This window comes from Bubalus bubalis, chromosome 5 (assembly GCF_019923935.1).
Source record: "Bubalus bubalis isolate 160015118507 breed Murrah chromosome 5, NDDB_SH_1, whole genome shotgun sequence".
NCBI classification, from domain to species: domain Eukaryota; kingdom Metazoa; phylum Chordata; class Mammalia; order Artiodactyla; family Bovidae; genus Bubalus; species Bubalus bubalis.
In genome coordinates, this window is record NC_059161.1 from 122945794 (window position 1) to 122963812 (window position 18019).

Genomic DNA, 18019 nt, shown 5'->3' on the forward strand with positions numbered 1-18019 from the left:
ACAGGTGATGGACAGTGTATTAAAAAGCAGAGACAGTACTTTGCCAGCAAAGGTCCATCTGGTCAAAGCTATGGTTTTTCCAGCAGTAACTTATGGGTGTGAGAGTTGGACCATAAAAGGCTGAGCACCAAGGAATTGATGCCTTTACATTGTGGTGCTGGAGAAGACTCTTGAGAGTCCCTTGGACTGCAAGGAGATCAAGTCAGTCAATCCTAAAGGAAATCAGTCCTGAATATTCATTGAAGGACTGATGCTGAAGCTGAAGCTCTAATACTTTGGCAACCTGATGCAAAGAGCTGACTCATTAGAAAAGGCCCTGATGCTGGGAAAGATTGAAAGCAGAGGACAGAGGATGAGATGGTTGGATGGCATCACTGACTCAATGGACATGAGTTTGAGCAAGATCCAGGAGACAGTGAAGGACAGGGAAGCCTGGCAAGCTACAGTCCATGGGGTCGCAGACAGTCAGACATGACTGAGCAACTGAACAAAACCACCCAATAGGTCTTGGGTCAGTGTGTTTTTGTTGTCATTTGTTTCTAGGTATTTTTTATTTTCTCTTTGGTTCCTATAGTGATCTTTTTGTTGGTTAGAAGTGTATTGCTTAGTCTCTGTGTGTTTGAGTTTTTTAGTTTTTCCCTGTAATTGATGTCTAATCTCAGCATTGTGGTCAGAAAAGATGCTCAATATGATTTCAATATTCTTAAATTTATGGAGGTTTGATTTGTGCCCCAAGATCTGATCTATCCTGGAGAGTCATGTGCAGTTGAGAAGAAAGTGTATTCTGCTGATTTGGGATGGAATGTCATGTAAATATCGATTAAGTCCATCTGTTCTCATGTGTCACCTAAGGCTTGAATTTCCTTATAAATTTTCTTTCTGTATAATTTGTTCATTGGTGTAAGTAGGGTGTCAAAATCCCCACTGTTATTGTGTTACTGTTGATTTCCCCTTTTATGGCTGTTAGCATTTACTTTATATATTGAGGTGCTCCTTTGTAGGGTGCATAAATATTCACAATTCTTATATCTTCTTGTATTTATCCCTTGGTCATTACGTACTGTCCTTCCTTGCCTCTTATAACAGTTCTTATTCTAAAGTCTATGTTGATCCCCTTACTTTCAGTCTATACATGTCCCTAGGTCTAAAGTGGGTCTCTTGTAGACAGCTTATATATGGGTCTTATTTTTTTATTCATTCAGTCAATCTGTATTTTTTGGTTGGAGCTTTTAATCTATGTACATTTAAGGTAATTATTAATATTTATGTTCTTATTACCATTTTCTTAATTGTTTTGGGTATGTTTTTGTAGGTCTTTTCCTTCTCTTATATTTCCTGCCTAGAGGATTTCCTTTATCATATGTTGTAAAGCTGGTTTGATGTTGCTGAATTCTCTTAACCTTCGCTTGTCTGTAAAATTTTTTATTTCTCCATTGAATTTGAATGAGATCCTTGCTGGGTAGAGTATTTTTGGTTGTAGTTTTCTTCCTTTCATTACTTTAATTATATTCTGCCACTATCTTCTGGCCTGCAGAGTTTCTGCAGAAAGATCAGATTTAAACTTATGGGGATTCCTTTGTATAGTATTTGTTGCTTTACCCTTGCTGCTTTTAATATTTTTCTTTGTGTTAATTTTTTAAAAAATTTGATTAATATGTGTCTGTCATGTTTCTCCACTGAGTGTATGCTGTATCAAACTCTCTGTGCTTCTTGGACTTGATTGGCTATTTCCTTTCTCCTGTTAGAGTAGTTTTCAACTATAATCTCTTCAAATATTTTCTTACCCCTTTCTGTCTCTCTCTCTCTCTCTTTCTCTCCCTCTTTTTTCCCTTGGGATCCCTATAATTTGAATGTGTGCATTTAATATTGTCTCAGAGGTGTCTGAGACTGTCCTCAATTATTTTAACTCTCTTTTTTATTCTAGTGTGCTTCAGTAATTTCCAGCAATCTATCTTCCAGCTCATTTATTCATTCTTCTGATTCAGTTATTCTGCTGTTGATTCCTTCTAGAGTATTTTAAATTCAGTTTTTGTGTTGTTCATCATTTTTTATATTATTATTCTTTATTTCTTCTAGGTCCTTACTAAGCATTTCTTGTGTTTGCTCCATTCCATTTCTGAGATTTTGTATCATCTTTACTATCATTGGGCTTCCCTGGTAGCTTAGCTGGTAAAGAATCTGCCTGCAATGCAGGAGACCTTGGTTCAATTCCTGGGTTGGGAAGTTCCCCTGGAGAAGGGACAGGCTACCCACTCCAGTATTCTTAGGCTTACTCTGAATTCTTCTTCTTGTAAATTTTCTATTTTCTGTTTGTTTATTTGGTCTTGTGGGTTTTTACCTTCTCCTTCATCTGCACAATATTTCTCTGTCTTTTTAATTTTGTCTAATTTTATGTGTTTAAGTTTTCCTTTCCCCAAGCTGCAGGGTTATAATTTTTGCTTTTGGTCTTTTCCCCAAGTGGGTGAGGCTGGTCTAGTGGCTTGTGTAGAGAGGGGCAAGTGTCTGCATTCTGATGGGTAGAGCTGAATCTTTTCACTCTGATGGGAGGGTTGTGTAAAGTGATGTGTTTTGGGGTGTCTGTGGGCTTAGTATGACTTTAGGTAGTTTGTCTGCTGATGATTTGGTTTGTGTTCCTATCTTGCTTATTGTTTGGCATGAGGTGTGCAGCTCTAGGTGCTACAGGCAATTGGGTGGAACTAGGTCTTGGATTTGGACAGAGGCCTTTATGGGAGCTCTCACTGATCAATAGTCCCTGGGGCCAGGAATCCTCTGTTCAGTGTCCTGGACTCAGTGCTTCGACCCTAGAGGCTCAGGCCAGACTTCCAGTCATGGAATCAATACCCCACAAGCCATTCATCATGGTAATAAAAGGGATAAAAAAGAAACCCAGACAAATGTTAAAGCAAAATCTAAAAAAACAGAAGAGCGAAGGAAATATAAGCATGTGTATGCATGTGTGTGTGTGCACACGCATGCACACACACACACACACACACACACAAGAAACCAAAACAAAATCAAGAGGGCAAAGTAGAAGACAGCAACCAGACAATCAAAGGAAACCCAAAATGAAATCAACCAATTAAAAACAAAACTAACAAAAATACAAAACAGAAAATAAAACCAAAGCACAGTGCCAACTGAGGAATAAAACAAAGAAAACAAAACAAATGGAAAAATGATAAAAAAAAGGAACAACAGAAAAGCAAAGTTAATACAGAAGTATATAAAAGATGTATATCTATATTTAAATAAAAGAAATCCCCACAAAACAAAAAGAATCAACCCCCTCCCCCCAAAAACAGAACAGAAAACCAAAGTAAAAGTAGAGATAGATTTAAAAAATTAAAAGTATGGTTAAAAAAGAATCCAACAAAACTAAATAGAAATAATAATAATAATAGGATTCATGTTGATGTATGACAAAACCAATACGATATTGTAAAATAATTAGCCTCCAATTAAAATAAATAAATTTAAATTAAAAAAAAAACAGCAACCACAACAGCAGAGAATAAAGAAATTTCAAAAATAGCCAAAGTGAAAGTGAAGTCACTCAGTTGTGTCCGACTCTTTGTGACCCCATGGACCTCAACAGACCTCCAGGCTCCTCTGTACATGGGATTTTCCAGGCAAGAATACCGGAGTGGGTTGCCATTTCCTTCTCCAGGAGATCTTCCCAACCCAGTGATAATGGCACAAATCAAAACACAAAAACAATAATAAAAGTTTTCCTAGGGTCTCAGCCATTGGTGTCCTTTGCCCCACCTTGAATCATTTCCCTCCACTGCTTTCCCAAGAGACCCCACAAATGCTGGGGAGGGCTAATCTCTAGACCTGCTGTGGACCCTGTGAGGACAGCTGAGACTCTAATTTGGCCCTCCTCCCATGTGTGCTTGCCATCAATATCCACAGCTGCCAGAGCTAGAGCATTTTCTTTTGTGGGAGCACTCGTTATACTCTCATATATTCCATAGATGCAGAGTCTTTAGTTGATGTTGAGTATTTAATCTGCAGCTTGAACAGCTGATGAAAAGGTTTTTGATCCTCTTACTTAATTGCCAGGCCCCTGTTGCTCACTTGTGGTTTTATCGCCAACTCTGCATGTGGGCCACTCACAGGAGTCTGTTCCTAAGGCTGCCCTGGAGGACTTGGGTCTGCTGCAGTGGGGACCAGGCATGGAGGTAGCATAGCTGCTTGAGTTGAGAAAGGCTGGTGGTGCCCAGCATACAGGGAAGCCAGTGGCCATGGATGCAAGAGATAAGGCTCTATTGGTTGCTTTTCCTAACCTCCAGAGACAGTCAGGCAAGGGGCAGCCATGGCTGGTTCTTCTCTATTGCTAGGTAGCCCAGGCTGGTTTGTAGGGCGAGAGAAGCTTCAGTGGTGACTCTACTCCCTGCATGTGACTCAGCAGTAGTGCTCTGCTTCCATGGCAGTCCAATTTTCCTCCAAAGGCATTCCCTGTTGTGGATTTTCTCCTCCTATTCCCTTAAGATGTCTCCCCCAGCCAATGGCAGTCTTCGCCTGGGTTTGCTCTCCAATCCCCAGGCTCCAGCTCCCAGACCCACTGCATACCCATGGATGTGGCTTCGAGTCTAGGGTATCTAGGACTGTGGCACAGATTGTCTGTATGGTTCTAACTCTATCCAGACTGTCACAGATCAGCTGGTTCATAACTGACAGCCTCAAATTCTTCCCTTCTGTCCCAATTGATTTCCCTGGATGTGGGAATCTCTCTTTTCCTTCAGCTACCCCACCCTGAGGTGTAGGTCTGGTCCTGCTTGCTCTCCTCCTTCTTCTCCCTTCTTTCTTTCATCTTAGCCAGTTATGTGTGGCTCCATATGGTCCTTTCTGGTGATTGAAGTCTCCTGCTAGTAGTGTTCAGCCAGTGTTCTGTGAGAACTTTTGCATCTGCAGAGGTATTCCTGATGCATCCTTGGAGAGAGATGCACTTCATGTCCATCCACTCCCCTACCATCTTGGAAAGCCCCAACAAACAGTTTTTAAATAAATAAATTCATTCCTACACTTAAAACCATTCTAGGATGAATCGGATTTAATAGATCACAGAAAGATGACTATAGATTTAACAGTGAGATGAGTTCATAGAGAGAGGACAATGTAATCCATGTCTGAATCACATGCTCAGTCATTCTATCCTCTTAAAAACCATAAAAGGAAGCTAGGCTTCTTGTTCCCATTTTACTGATGAGAGAATTGAGGCACATGTAATACGTGACTCACATGTGTAGTTAGATATTAACATTGTTGGTAGTGGCAGGAGTATGTATTTACTTTTTTTGGGGGGGTTAGTTATTTTATTTATTTATTTTAATTGGAAGCTAATTACTTTACAATATTGTCATGGTTTTTGCCAGACAGTCACATGAATCAGCCATGGGTGTACATGTGTTTAAAAATATTTGTTGACCTCTACCAGACCACCTGATCTGCCTCTTGAGAAATTCGTATGCAGATCAGGAAGCAACAGTTAGAACTGGACATGGGACAACAGACTGGTTCCAAATAGGAAAAGGAGTACGTCAAGGCTGTATATTGTCACCCTGCTTATTTAACTTGTATGCAGAGTACATCATGAGAAATGCTGGACTGGAGGAAGCACAAGCTGGAATCAAGATTGCCAGGAGAAATATCAATAACCTCAGATATGCAGATGACACCACCTGTATGGCAGAAAGTGAAGAGGAACTCAAAAGCCTCTTGATGAAGGTGAAAGTGGAGAGTGAAAAAGTTGGCTTAAAGCTCAACATTCAGAAAACGAAGATCATGGCATCCGGTCCCATCACTTCATGGGAAATAGATGGGGAAACAGTGGAAACAGTGTCAGACTTCATTTTGGGGGGCTCCAAAATCACTGCAGATGGTGACTGCAGCCATGAAATTAAAAGACGCTTACTCCTTGGAAGGAAAGTTATGACCAACCTAGATAGCATATTCAAAAGCAGAGACATTACTTTGCCAACAAAGGTCCATCTAGTCAAGGCTATGGTTTTTCCTGTGGTCATGTATGGATGTGAGAGTTGGACTGTGAAGAAGGCTGAGAGCCAAAGAATAGATGCTTTTGAACTGCGGTGTTGGAGAAGACTCTTGAGAGTCCTTTGGACTGCAAGGAGATCCAACCAGTCCATTCTGAAGGAGATCAGCCCTGGGATTTCTTTGGAAGGGATGATGCTAAAGCTGAAACTCCAGTACTTTGGCCACCTCATGCAAAGAGTTGACTCATTGGAAAAGACTGTGATGCTGGGAGGGATTGGGGGCAGGAGGAGAAGGGGACGACAGAGGATGAGATGGCTGGATGGCATCACTGACTCTATGGACATGAGTCTGAGTGAACTCTGGGAGTTGGTGATGGACAGGGAGGCCTGGCATGCTGTGATTCATGGGGTCTCAAAGAGTCGGACATGACTGAGCGACTGAACTGAACTGAACCATACATAACTGGGGCTTCTTTTTTTCAAAAAGTTTTTATTCATTTGTTTATTTTTGCTATGCTGGGTCTTCGTTGCTACATGGGCTTTTCTCTAGTTGCAGCCAGCAGTGGCTACTCTTCATTGTAGGGCATGGGTTCTTACTGGGGTGGTTTTTCTTGTTGTGGAGCAGGAGACCTGAAGCACACAGACTTCAGTAGTTGTGGCACATGGGCTCAGTAGCTGTGGTTTCTGGGGTCTAGAGCACAGGCTCAATAGCTTTGGTGCATGGGCTTAGTTGCTCCCCGGAATATAGGATCTTCCCAGAACAGGGATTAAACCTAGGTCTTCTGCGTTGGCAGATGGATTGTTTACCACTGAGATACCAGGGAAGCCTGGGGCACTTTTTGAAAAGAATATATATTATGTGCACAAAATTGCTAGATCTCCTGTCAAGCTTTGAGAGGGAATTATGTATGTGAGGCATTCTCCAGTTTAACCTTCATAAACTTCTAGGAAAAATTTCTGCTGAATAAGCATAAAGGCAATTTGTCTCCAAGTCTGTCATCCCAGCATGGAGTTATCACTCTCATATTTTCCTAGAATTAGTTTAACACAACATGAATGTCTAGTTGATGTAGTGGATAGTAGGTGGAAGGCATAAAACATGTTGTCAATAACCATATAGCAAATAAGCAAAGAAGCGTTGACTATACCTGTCTGCTCTTCTTTCATCAGGTGGCAGGTGGAATCTTCACGGTGGCTGATTGTCACCAATAAACCAGATGAGGGCTTAAAGGAACTTTAAAAAGTTGCACACAGAAATGGAATAAAGAATGCTGAAGAAATCTTGAGTATGGAGGTAAGCCGGAAAGGGAAGGTGGTTATTGGGTTGGAGGGAAGTCATGAACTAGTACCTGCCTCCTCCTTATTGAGAGAGACAAACTGCTTTTCTAACAAGGCCATCTAGTTGAGAATGCAAGCTCAGTTTCCTGGTCTTTCATGCCCATTTCTTACAAAAGGAGCTTTGAACACTATACAAGGACTTCTTCCTTTAGTTCATCTGCTGATTTGAACCTGCAGCCTATGTGCTCTCATGGATGCCCTGCCCACTTCCCTCCACCATGGCCTCATTAAAAAAAAAAATCATTGTTGCTGTGTAATTTCCTGGAGTCTCCCTTAACTCCCTACATCCTCCTTCATATCATGTTCACACATGTGATTGCATGCGTAATCTGTTGTACTACAAAGAAAGGGAAGGTATCTCTCCTATCCTATTGGGTGCCAGTGTTCATCACAATACCTGGCACTATATCAGCAAGTGATATGTGTTTGTTGTTGTTGAACGGCTTGAAAGCGACCATGCAGGAGGAGCTGGAGGCAGCACAGACCAAACCTACTCTGTTTGACTTGTTCCGCACACCCAAATCTGCGTAAAAGGATCTGTCTTCTCTCCTTTTTGAGGTGGGCTTCACAGAATGCATGTGGTTGTTGCTATTGTTCAGTTGCTAAGTCATGTCCAACTCTTTGTGACCCCAGGGACTATAGCATGCCAGGTTCTTCTGTCCTCCACTATCTCCTGGAGTTTGCTTAAACTCATGTTCACTGAGTTGGTGATGTTATCTAACCATCTCATCTTCTGAAGCCCCCTGTCCTTTTGCTTTCAATCTTTTCCAACATTGGAGTCTTTTCAAACAAGCTGGCTCTTCACATCAGCTGGCCAAAATATTGGAGCTTCAGCTTCAGCATTAGTCCTTCCAATGAATATTTGGGACTGATTTTCTTTATTATCGACTGATTTGATCTCCTTGCTGTACAAGGAACTCTCAAAAGTCTTCTCCAGCACCACAGTTTGAAAGCGTCATTTCTTTGGCACTAAGTCTTCTTTATGATCCTTCTCTCACATCCATACAGGACTACTGGAGAAAACAGAAACTATAAGCAAGGTGAAAGACAGCCTTCAGAATGGGAGAAAATAATAGCAAATGAAGCAACTGACAAACAACTAATCTCAAAAATATACAAGCAACTCCTGCTGCTCAATTCCAGAAAAATAAATGAACCAATCAAAAAATGGGCCAAAGAACTAAATAGACATTTCTCCAAAGAAGACATACAGATGGATAACAAACACATGAAAAGATGCTCAACATCACCCATTATCAGAGAAATGCAAATCAAAACCACAATGAGGTACCATTTCATGCCAGTCAGAATGGCTGTGATCCAAAAGTCTACAAGCAATAAATGCTGGAGAGGATGTGGAGAAAATGGAACCCTCTTACACTGTTGGTGGGAATGCAAACTAGTACAGCCACTATGGAGAACAGTGTGGAGACTCCTTAAAAAAAACTGGAAATAGAACTCTCATACGACCCAGCAATCCCACTGCTGGGCATACACACCGAGGAAACCAGAACTGAAAGAGACACGTGTATCCCAATGTTCACTGCAGCACTGTTTATAATAGCCAGGACATGGAAGCATCCTAGATGCCCATCAGCAGATGAATGGATAAGAAAGCGGTGGTACATATACACAATGGAGTATTACTCAGCCATTAAAAAGAATACATTTGAATAGTTCTAATGAGGTGGATGAAACTGGAGCCTATTATACAGAGTGAAGTAAGCCAGAAAGAAAAACACCAATACAGTATACTAACACATATATATGGAATTTAGAAAGATGGTAACGACAACCTTGTATTCGAGACAGCAAAAGAGACACAGATGTATAGAACAGTCTTTTGGACTCTGTGGGCGGGGGGGATGATTTGGGAGAATGGCATTAAAACATGTATAATATCATATAAGAAACGAATCGCCAGTCCAGGTTCAATGCAGGATACAGGAAGCTTGGGGCTGGTGCACTGGGATGACCCAGAGGGATGGTACAGGGAGGGAGGTGGGAGGGGGGGTTCAGGATGGGGAACACATGTACACCCATGGTGGATGCATGTTGATGTATGGCAAACCAATACAATATTGTAAAGTAAAAAAAATAATAATTAAAAAATAAATAAAATAAAATAAAAATAAAAGAGAGTGTACATGAAACTATTTCATTAATTACAACAGTGTTGTGAGAGGGAGGCACTGATTTGAAGATAAAAGATGAGGGAAACACACCAAATAATACTGCCACAGAAATTAGTATATGAAGTAGAGTTGGTTATATCACTGTGTCAGTCTCTTCAGTGAAGGTTTATGTTGGGAATTTCTGTCACAGTGTGGATTTGGGGGTTTATTTTTTCTTTAAATTTTAATTGAAGCAATTTTTGCCAATTGATACATGAAGATATTATGAATATATACAGATTAATAAATATTTCAACATGTAAAAATGTAGCAACCTCCAGATCAAAGCAGGAAAATCCTGATACCCCAGGATTCCCCTCACATATCCTGTACAATAATAAGCACCACTACCTCCACCACTGCCTCATTCTTGTTCTCTTCTCACTGCCCTGGCCTGTCCAGAAGCTCTCATCTCTTTCACTGCAGAAGAGTCTTGCCTGATCCTGACCTTCACCTAATGTAAATGATAAGAGGATTCTGTGACAGGCCCCCTTTTCTCATGCTCGTTCCTGAAGATTCACCCATTCTGCTGCACGTAACATTAGGTGGTTTTCCTCCCTAGTGCTTCAGTTTTCATTAGATGGATACACTACAATTTCTTTCTTTTTTTTTTTTTCCAAATTATACCTTTTTATTATTTTTTAATATAAATTTATTTATTTTGATTGGAGGTTAATTACTTTACACTATTGTATTGGTTTTGCCATACATCAACATGAATCTGCCACAGGTATACACGTGTTCCCCATCCTGAACCCCCCTTCCTCCTCCCTCCCCATTATGTACTTCAATGTTGGTGGACTTTTATTGGTTTCCAATTTGGATACATTTTATTTGTGTATTAGCACAAGGGCTTCTGTAAGAAAATCTTGGTCATTGTCTTTTGAGGGGATATAAGTACTTACTTTGGTAGAGTCAAGAGAAATTTTAAATATAATTCTTAATTTTTGAATACTGAATGCTCATGCACGAAAAACATACAGGACAACATAGACCCACTGACAAGCTTAAGTAAGTGACTATTGCATTGCATAATTGATCTCTTCCCAGGCATAACCTAGTAGACCATTTATGCATTTAACTTTATTATGCTTTTTCATAATGAAGAATGAGGGGGAGGCACTGATTGGGAGATAGAAGATGAGGAAAAGACACCTAATAATACTCACATGGAAATTAGTGCCTCCTTTTTTTGAGGGGCTTCCCTGGTGGCTCAGACAGTAAAGAATCCACCTGCAGTGTGGGAGACCTGGGTTGGGAAGATCCCCTGGAGGAGGGCATGGCAACCCTCTCCAGTATTCTTGCATGGAGAATCCCCAGGACAGAGGAGCCTGATGGGCTACAGTCCATTGGGTTGCACAGAATCTGACACGACTAAGTGACTAAGTTCACAGCACAAGCATTTTCAACTTTTCCATATTCACTAGGACATAGACTTGTGTTTCTGAATCCTAGACAATCAGAGTGGAAGGAAAAAGTAAAGATGACAGTCATCAGACACCTTTCTTGGAATACTGTGATCTGTGATGTTTCTTCTATTTTAGTGTCTAAGTCTAGTTGTACTAAATCTAGCTCTCTATAGGTATAGTAGATCATTAAAGTGGGCTTATTTCCTTTAAATGTTTTCTGGATAAAATCTGAAGTGAGATCCTTTGATTCCATTTCTGATGTTACTGTTGGTATATGTTTGCTTTCCTGTATTCTTACACTGTTTCTTAGCCTTAAAAAATCAGGAATGAACTTTAAATTTCCTAGAACTGTGTTAATCCCCAGGGCACTATGCTGTCAAGTCAAGGGGACACAGACAGTATTTTCCAGCTTCAACCACTAGTTGAGAAAATAGAAATTCTTTGCAGTATTGGGATTGGGCGAGGAGGGGAAGGACACACAGCATATAGACAACCCTCAAAAAGAAATTATTTCCCTAATTTCTAAGTTTTACTATTAATGCTTCTGTTGTCAAATATTATATACTATCCTGTTTGGAGACTGAGTCACGTTATGTTTCCTCTTACTGTCATATTTGTGTTTAATAAATCAGACAAAAGAATGTCGGAAAAAGTGTTGTTTTCATATACAGCCATGTAATTTTTATGGCAACTTTTCACTTTAAAATGAAGAATTACACAAGTCAGATAGGGCCTTTATTGTTTAATATTGATCATTGGCTGCCTGGGTGAATATAATCATCAATTATAGTACCTTTGCTCTAAGTCTTATGGCTAATGTCTTTTTTCTTCTTTTTTTTTTTTTTTTCCGCTACAGATTTGCAATCACAATACCCTATTATGGCATCTTTATGAATCTACAGCACTTTAGGAGCAATATTTTCCTGTTCCAGGTAATCTTTGGAGGTCTCACTGTCTCAGTCCGAAGTCTTGCAGTTTTACCACTGAATCACATGGGCCATCGACCAACCCAGATGTTTCTCATGTTCCTGGTGGGAATTTCCATTTTGGTCAACACATTTGTGCCCCAAGGTGAGAGAAGACTGGACTTTAGGGAAACGAAGGGTCTTTTTCTTATTCTTCAAGGTTTGTTTGGTCATACTTGTCTGAAGCCAGGAGTAAAAAGAGGTCCTAATGAAAGGTTAAGTATTCCCCCAAACCAAACTGGTGAGAAATTCTGCTAGTAAGTTTTTGAGAAAAGAGCTAAAGGTCAGTAAGGGGCAGCGCAAACATATATTTATCTTTCATCACATAGTGGAAACGTCTGGAAAATGGTCCCATTTATTCCAGGTAGTCTCTCTAGGACAGCAATCATTCACTTGTGGTTTTCCCATTCACACATTAAATAACCAGTAAAGAGGGATGAGGCCTTGCAATTATACCCCATGTGAGAGCATACTATGGCCACTCCCTCTATTTGGGCTCTTCATTACCAGCTTTGATGACTGGTCTACTTCCCCATTTCTATGTATCTACATATGACTCTGAGCTTAAGTCACTATGACTACAGTTCTTGCTTAAGAAAGTCTCCCAGGAAATGAAAAAAAAAAAATCCTCTTTTTCAAGTGGGGAAGGAGGGTGTAGTAGAAACAAGAATTGAAGCTGAGAAAAATCCTGTCCATTCCCTATCAGATTACTTTATAAGTTAATAGAATGATGATATGTAATAATTAGGAGAAACTTGGTGGGCAATTTGCATCTCCAATGCAGGAATGTGACACAGCATTACAGATAGGTATTTTTATTGCTCCTCAGAATATCATCAATAATGCATTAATAATACTTCTTTACTATGGAGTTCTTTCCAATATTATCCAGTTATAATTACATTTCTTTTTATACTGTGTAGAAAACTGATTCCCCTCAATTTTCTCAATTGTTCCCTAATTCTAACAATTTTTCCCAACTAGAGGCTTCGATTTTAAGTTCTTCATGTCTAACATTGATGTAGATCTAGCTTCTCCACAGCCTGTTCACTAATAGAGCAGTACTGTCCTGTTACTCTCTGGTGTCATACTTACCCCATGGCAATGCTGTATCTACACTAGGTTGATTGACTTATTTGGGTTTACCTGGGACTTTTCTGACTTTATCAATGAAAATCTCACATTATCAAAACCTTCAAATTCCCAGGATGACTGGTCACTTTAAAACCTGCACTTTAATTATAAACGTCTCAAGATTGGAGCTGAACATTAGACTCAGTAATTGTCCATATCACGGTCTTAACTTCAGCAATAAGGATATTGCAAATACTAGACAAAATTAGTGAAAGCAAATTTCTGCCACACTGTTTCCTTTTTCTTTTCTTGCAAATCTCAGATATGCAGATGGATTTGTTGCAATTATTCCAGATAGTTTTATGTAATTTTACCACATATATTGATGATTTTACATCTCTCAGTTTATATATATATATATATATATATATATATATATATATTCTATGGTATATTTCAAATCTATCAATAAACCATAGTTTTCTTTTCTTCCTGAGTAAATTTGGTGGATGCCACTTCCTCTAGCCCAGATTTCTTAGTGTTGCTGGTCTTCCTGTCTCCAGAAATGCAGACCCTGCGTGTGGCTTTGGCAAGTGTGGGAATTGGCTGTGTTGCTGCCTCTGTGTCTGCTCTTTCTGTCCACTCTACTGAACTCATCCCCACTCTCCTCAGGTAAGAGTTTATGGATGCTCTGCCAGGATCTAAAGTATGACTTTCCCATCTAACTGATGCTTATTTCAGGAGTGAACACAATAAGATCTTTAAGTTATAAATTAATCATTTGTAATGGTAATAATATATGTACAGCAACTATAGCCAAAGTTAATTGAAAAACCGAACTTTGTTCTGTGTATTGTTCTGAGTAGTAATTCAATGTATCTTCTCATTAATCTTTTGAATCTCTTATTACTAGAGGTCCAATGTGTAACATTCCATATAAAATAATGAAAATATATCAATACACTTGGACAAAGACAGCTAGAAAACCAGGGAGCAAATCTGAATAACAAGGGTTTATCATCAAGCTCATGAATATAGTAATTGTGTTTCATTGCAGAATTATATCTCATGAATTTTGTGTGCAGATATTTAGTGAATTACTACATCATGTAATTTATTCCTTCAGGGCAAACTCTTCAGGATTAGATATGCTAGCTAGTAGATGTGGGGCAACTCTGGCTCCCCTCTTGATGACCCTAGTAGTGTATCTACCCATCCTGCCCTGGATCATCTATGGAGTCTTTCCCATCATTGCTGGTCTTCTCATTCTTCTCCTACCTGAAACCAAAAATCTGCCCATTCCTGACACCATCCAGGATGTGGAAAATAAGTGAGTAAATCTTCTACCATCCCCTGGGAGGGACTGTGTGCTTTGGATCTGTGGGTGAGAAAGGCAACACACCTCATAAGTCCCTCAGATCACTGGGGAGGCTGAGCCTTGCCTGGGATACTCCCATCTTAGGCCATTATCTTCATGAGAAGCAAGGTCATTTCCATCCATTGTGAATTCTAGTCTAGACTGCAGAGATCCCCTCTGCCCTGTTCTCATTGGTAGTTTTAGTGCTGAAGTGATGGTAATTAGCTCTGTTATGATTTTATATCCTACCTGTCCTCATGAGAAACACACATTCATATTGGGATCATGATCTTCAGATCCATAAGAGCTTGGGATAGAGGGGAAAGAAATGGGATGACTGGTGAAGGAGCATTGTTAGGAAAATCACATTTTAAGGACTTTTCCACAATTTAAGGACTTTCTGTGGAAAGGCAGTAAAAAAGTTATTTATTTCTATGTGGCTGTAAGATTCAGTCAGTTTTGCTGCCACAAGTTATGCAAAGATTGAGGATAATAAGAAACTGGAAAAGGCATTTTAAAACTATAACGTTGTATCTTAGTTTCATAGGGCTTCTACAGTAGAATCTGATAAACTGAGTGACTTAAGCAAAATAAATTTACTGTGTCAAGTTTCAGGAGGCTGAAAGTCTGAGCTCAAGTTGTTGGCAGGACTCTACATCTTCTGAAGGCTCTAGAGAAGGGTCTGTTCCAGGTCTCTCCTGGATTCTGGTAGTTCCTTGGCTAGTGGAAAATAGCTCCAGTCTTCACATCGCATCCCCCTGGCATCCCTTTATGTTTCAAGTTCCCCCCTTTTAATAAGAACATCATCATATTGGATCAGGGGCTCTTTCTACTCCAGTTTGACCTCATCTTAATTAATCAGCAACAATCCCATTTTCAAATATGATAATTGCATATTCTGAGGTAGATGGTTAAGACTTCAATATATATACTTTGGAAGGTACACAACTGAACCTATAACAAGTTGGGAATTCCTTTAGATTTTTAACCCAGCTCCTGTTATCAAAGGTGTCATTGGCCAGAGATCCAAATGACAAAGTGAGAATCCAAAAAGACCAAGTGCGAGTAGCACTTTCAAGTGCTTTCATGTGCCTGCACAGTTGGTGTCGTTTAGTCGCTAAGTCACGTCTGATTCTTTTGGGACCCCATGGGCTGTAGCCCATGAGGCTCCTTTGTCCATGGAATTTACCAGCAAGAATATTGGAGTGGACTGCCATGCCCTTTCTCCAGGGGATCTTTCTGACCCAGGGATCAAATCTGTGTCTCTTGCATTGGCAGGAGAGTTCTTTACCATTGAGTCATCCTGATTCAGTGGTAAGGAATCTGTGACTTAGTGACTCAATAGCAACAATGAAAAAAGCTGATGGTTAGGGATCAGTTTGTACTTGTACAAGGAGGGCATCCAAACTTACTTTTATTTTTTCTCTTTCATAATGTCTAATCTTATTTTCTGATTGGTTGGTTAATTTGTTGTTTCTCCTTTGGTTTTTCAGCCAAAAATTCTCAAGAAAAATAAATGAAAAAGATTCTTACATAAAAGTGACAAAATTTTAAGGCTCTTCATGGTCTTGCTGGTGAGGAAGAAAAAAATATGAAGAAAAAATATCTCCAGGAGTAGATATCTCCTTTATATCTACAAAATGGCAAGAAAATACACTTGAAAAATACATCTCATTTATAATTATTGCATTAATTGGCAATTAAACATATAATAAATGAGAATACATAATTCCATGAACAGACCCATTTTGGGGGGAAGGAGTCAAAAAAGTTTCAAATTTGTCAATAAATTATTAATAGACAATGTGATTCAGAAACAGGAATACCATGGCAGGTTCATGTAAGGAGGACCATATGATGAACTCTAAATATATTTGCAAAAGTCAAATCAATCAATGTAATACACCACATTAACAAATTGAAAAATAAAAGCCATATGATTATCTCAATAGATGCAGAGAAAGCCTTTGACAAAATTCAACATCCATTTATGATAAAAACTCTCCAGAAAGCAGGAATAGAAGGAACATTCCTCAACATAATAAACTATATATGACAAACCCACAGCAAATATTATCCTCAATGGTGAAAAATTGAAAGCATTTCCCCTAAAGTCAGGAACAAGACAAGGGTGCCCACTATCACCACTACTATTCAACATAGTTTTGGCCACAGCAATCAGAGCAGAAAAAGAAATAAAAGGAATCCAAATTGGAAAAGAAGAAGTAAAACTCTGTTTGCAGATGACATGATCCTTTACATAGAAAACTCTAAAGATGCCACTAGAAAATTACTAGAGCTAATCAATGAATATAATAAAGTTGCAGGATATAAAATCAACACACAGAAATCCCTTGCAGTCCTATACACTAATAGTGAGAAAATAGAGAAATTAAGGAAACAATTCCATTCACCATTGCAACAAAAAGAATAAAATACTTAGGAATATATCTACCTAAAGAAACTAAAGACCTATATATAAAAAACTATAAAACACTGGTGAAAGAAATCAAAGAGGACACTAATAGATGGAGAAATATACCATGTTCATGGATCAGAAGAAACAATATAGTGAAAATGAGTATGCTACCCAAAGCAATCTATAGATTCAATGCAATCCCTATCAAGCTCCCAGTGGTTTTTTTCACAGAGCTAGAACAAATAATTTCACAATTTGTATGGAAATACAAAAAACCTCGAATAGCCAAAGCAATCTTGAGAAAAAACGGAACTGGAGGAATCAACCTGCCTGACTTTAGGCTCTACTACAAAGCCACAGTCATCAAGACAGTATGGTACTGCCACAAAGACAGAAATATAGATCAATGGAACAAAATAGAAAGCCCAGAGATAAATCCACACACCTATGGACACCTTATCTTTGACAAAGGAAGCAAGAATATACAATGGATTAAAGACAATCTCTTTAACAAGTGGTGCTGGGAAAACTGGTCAACCACTTGTAAAAGAATGAAATTCGAACACTTTCTAACACCATACACAAAAATAAACTCAAAATGGATTAAAGATCTAAACGTAAGACCAGAAACTATAAAACTCCTAGAGGAGAACATAGGCAAAACACTCTCCAACATAAATCACAGTAGGATGGTCTATGACCCACCTCCCAGAATATTGGAAATAAAAGCAAAAATAAACAAATGGGACCTAATTAAACTTAAAGGCTTTTGCACAACGAAGGAAACTATAAGGATGGTGAAGAGAGAGCCTTCAGAATGGGAGAAAATAATAGCAAATGAAGCAACTGACAAAGAATGAATCTCAAAAATATACAAGCAGCTCCTGCACCTCATTCCAGAAAAATAAACGACCCAATCAAAAAATTGGCCAAAGAACTTAACAGACATTTATCCAAAGAAGACATACAGATGGCTAACAAACACATGAAAAGATGCTCAACATCACTCATTATCAGGAAAATGCAAATCAAAACCACCATGAGGTACCATCACATGCCAGTCAGAATGGCTGCTATCCAAAAGTCTACAAACAATAAATGCTGGAAAGAGTGTGGAGAAAAAGGAACCCTCTTACACTGTTTGTGGGAAGGCAAACTAGTACAGTCACTATGGAGAACAGTGTGGAGATTCCTTAAAAAACTGGAATAAAACTGCCATACGACCCAGCAATCCGACTGCTGGGCATACACACTGAGGAAACCAGAAGTGAAAGAGACACGTGTACC

The 18019-nt window shown here is 39.2% G+C and overlaps 1 pseudogene; it reads left to right on the plus strand.

Moving 5' to 3' along the window:
* LOC102409871 overlaps nt 1-15867 on the plus strand; it is a 37092-nt pseudogene extending 21225 nt beyond the window's left edge.
* The last annotated feature ends 2152 nt before the right edge of the window (nt 15868-18019 follow it).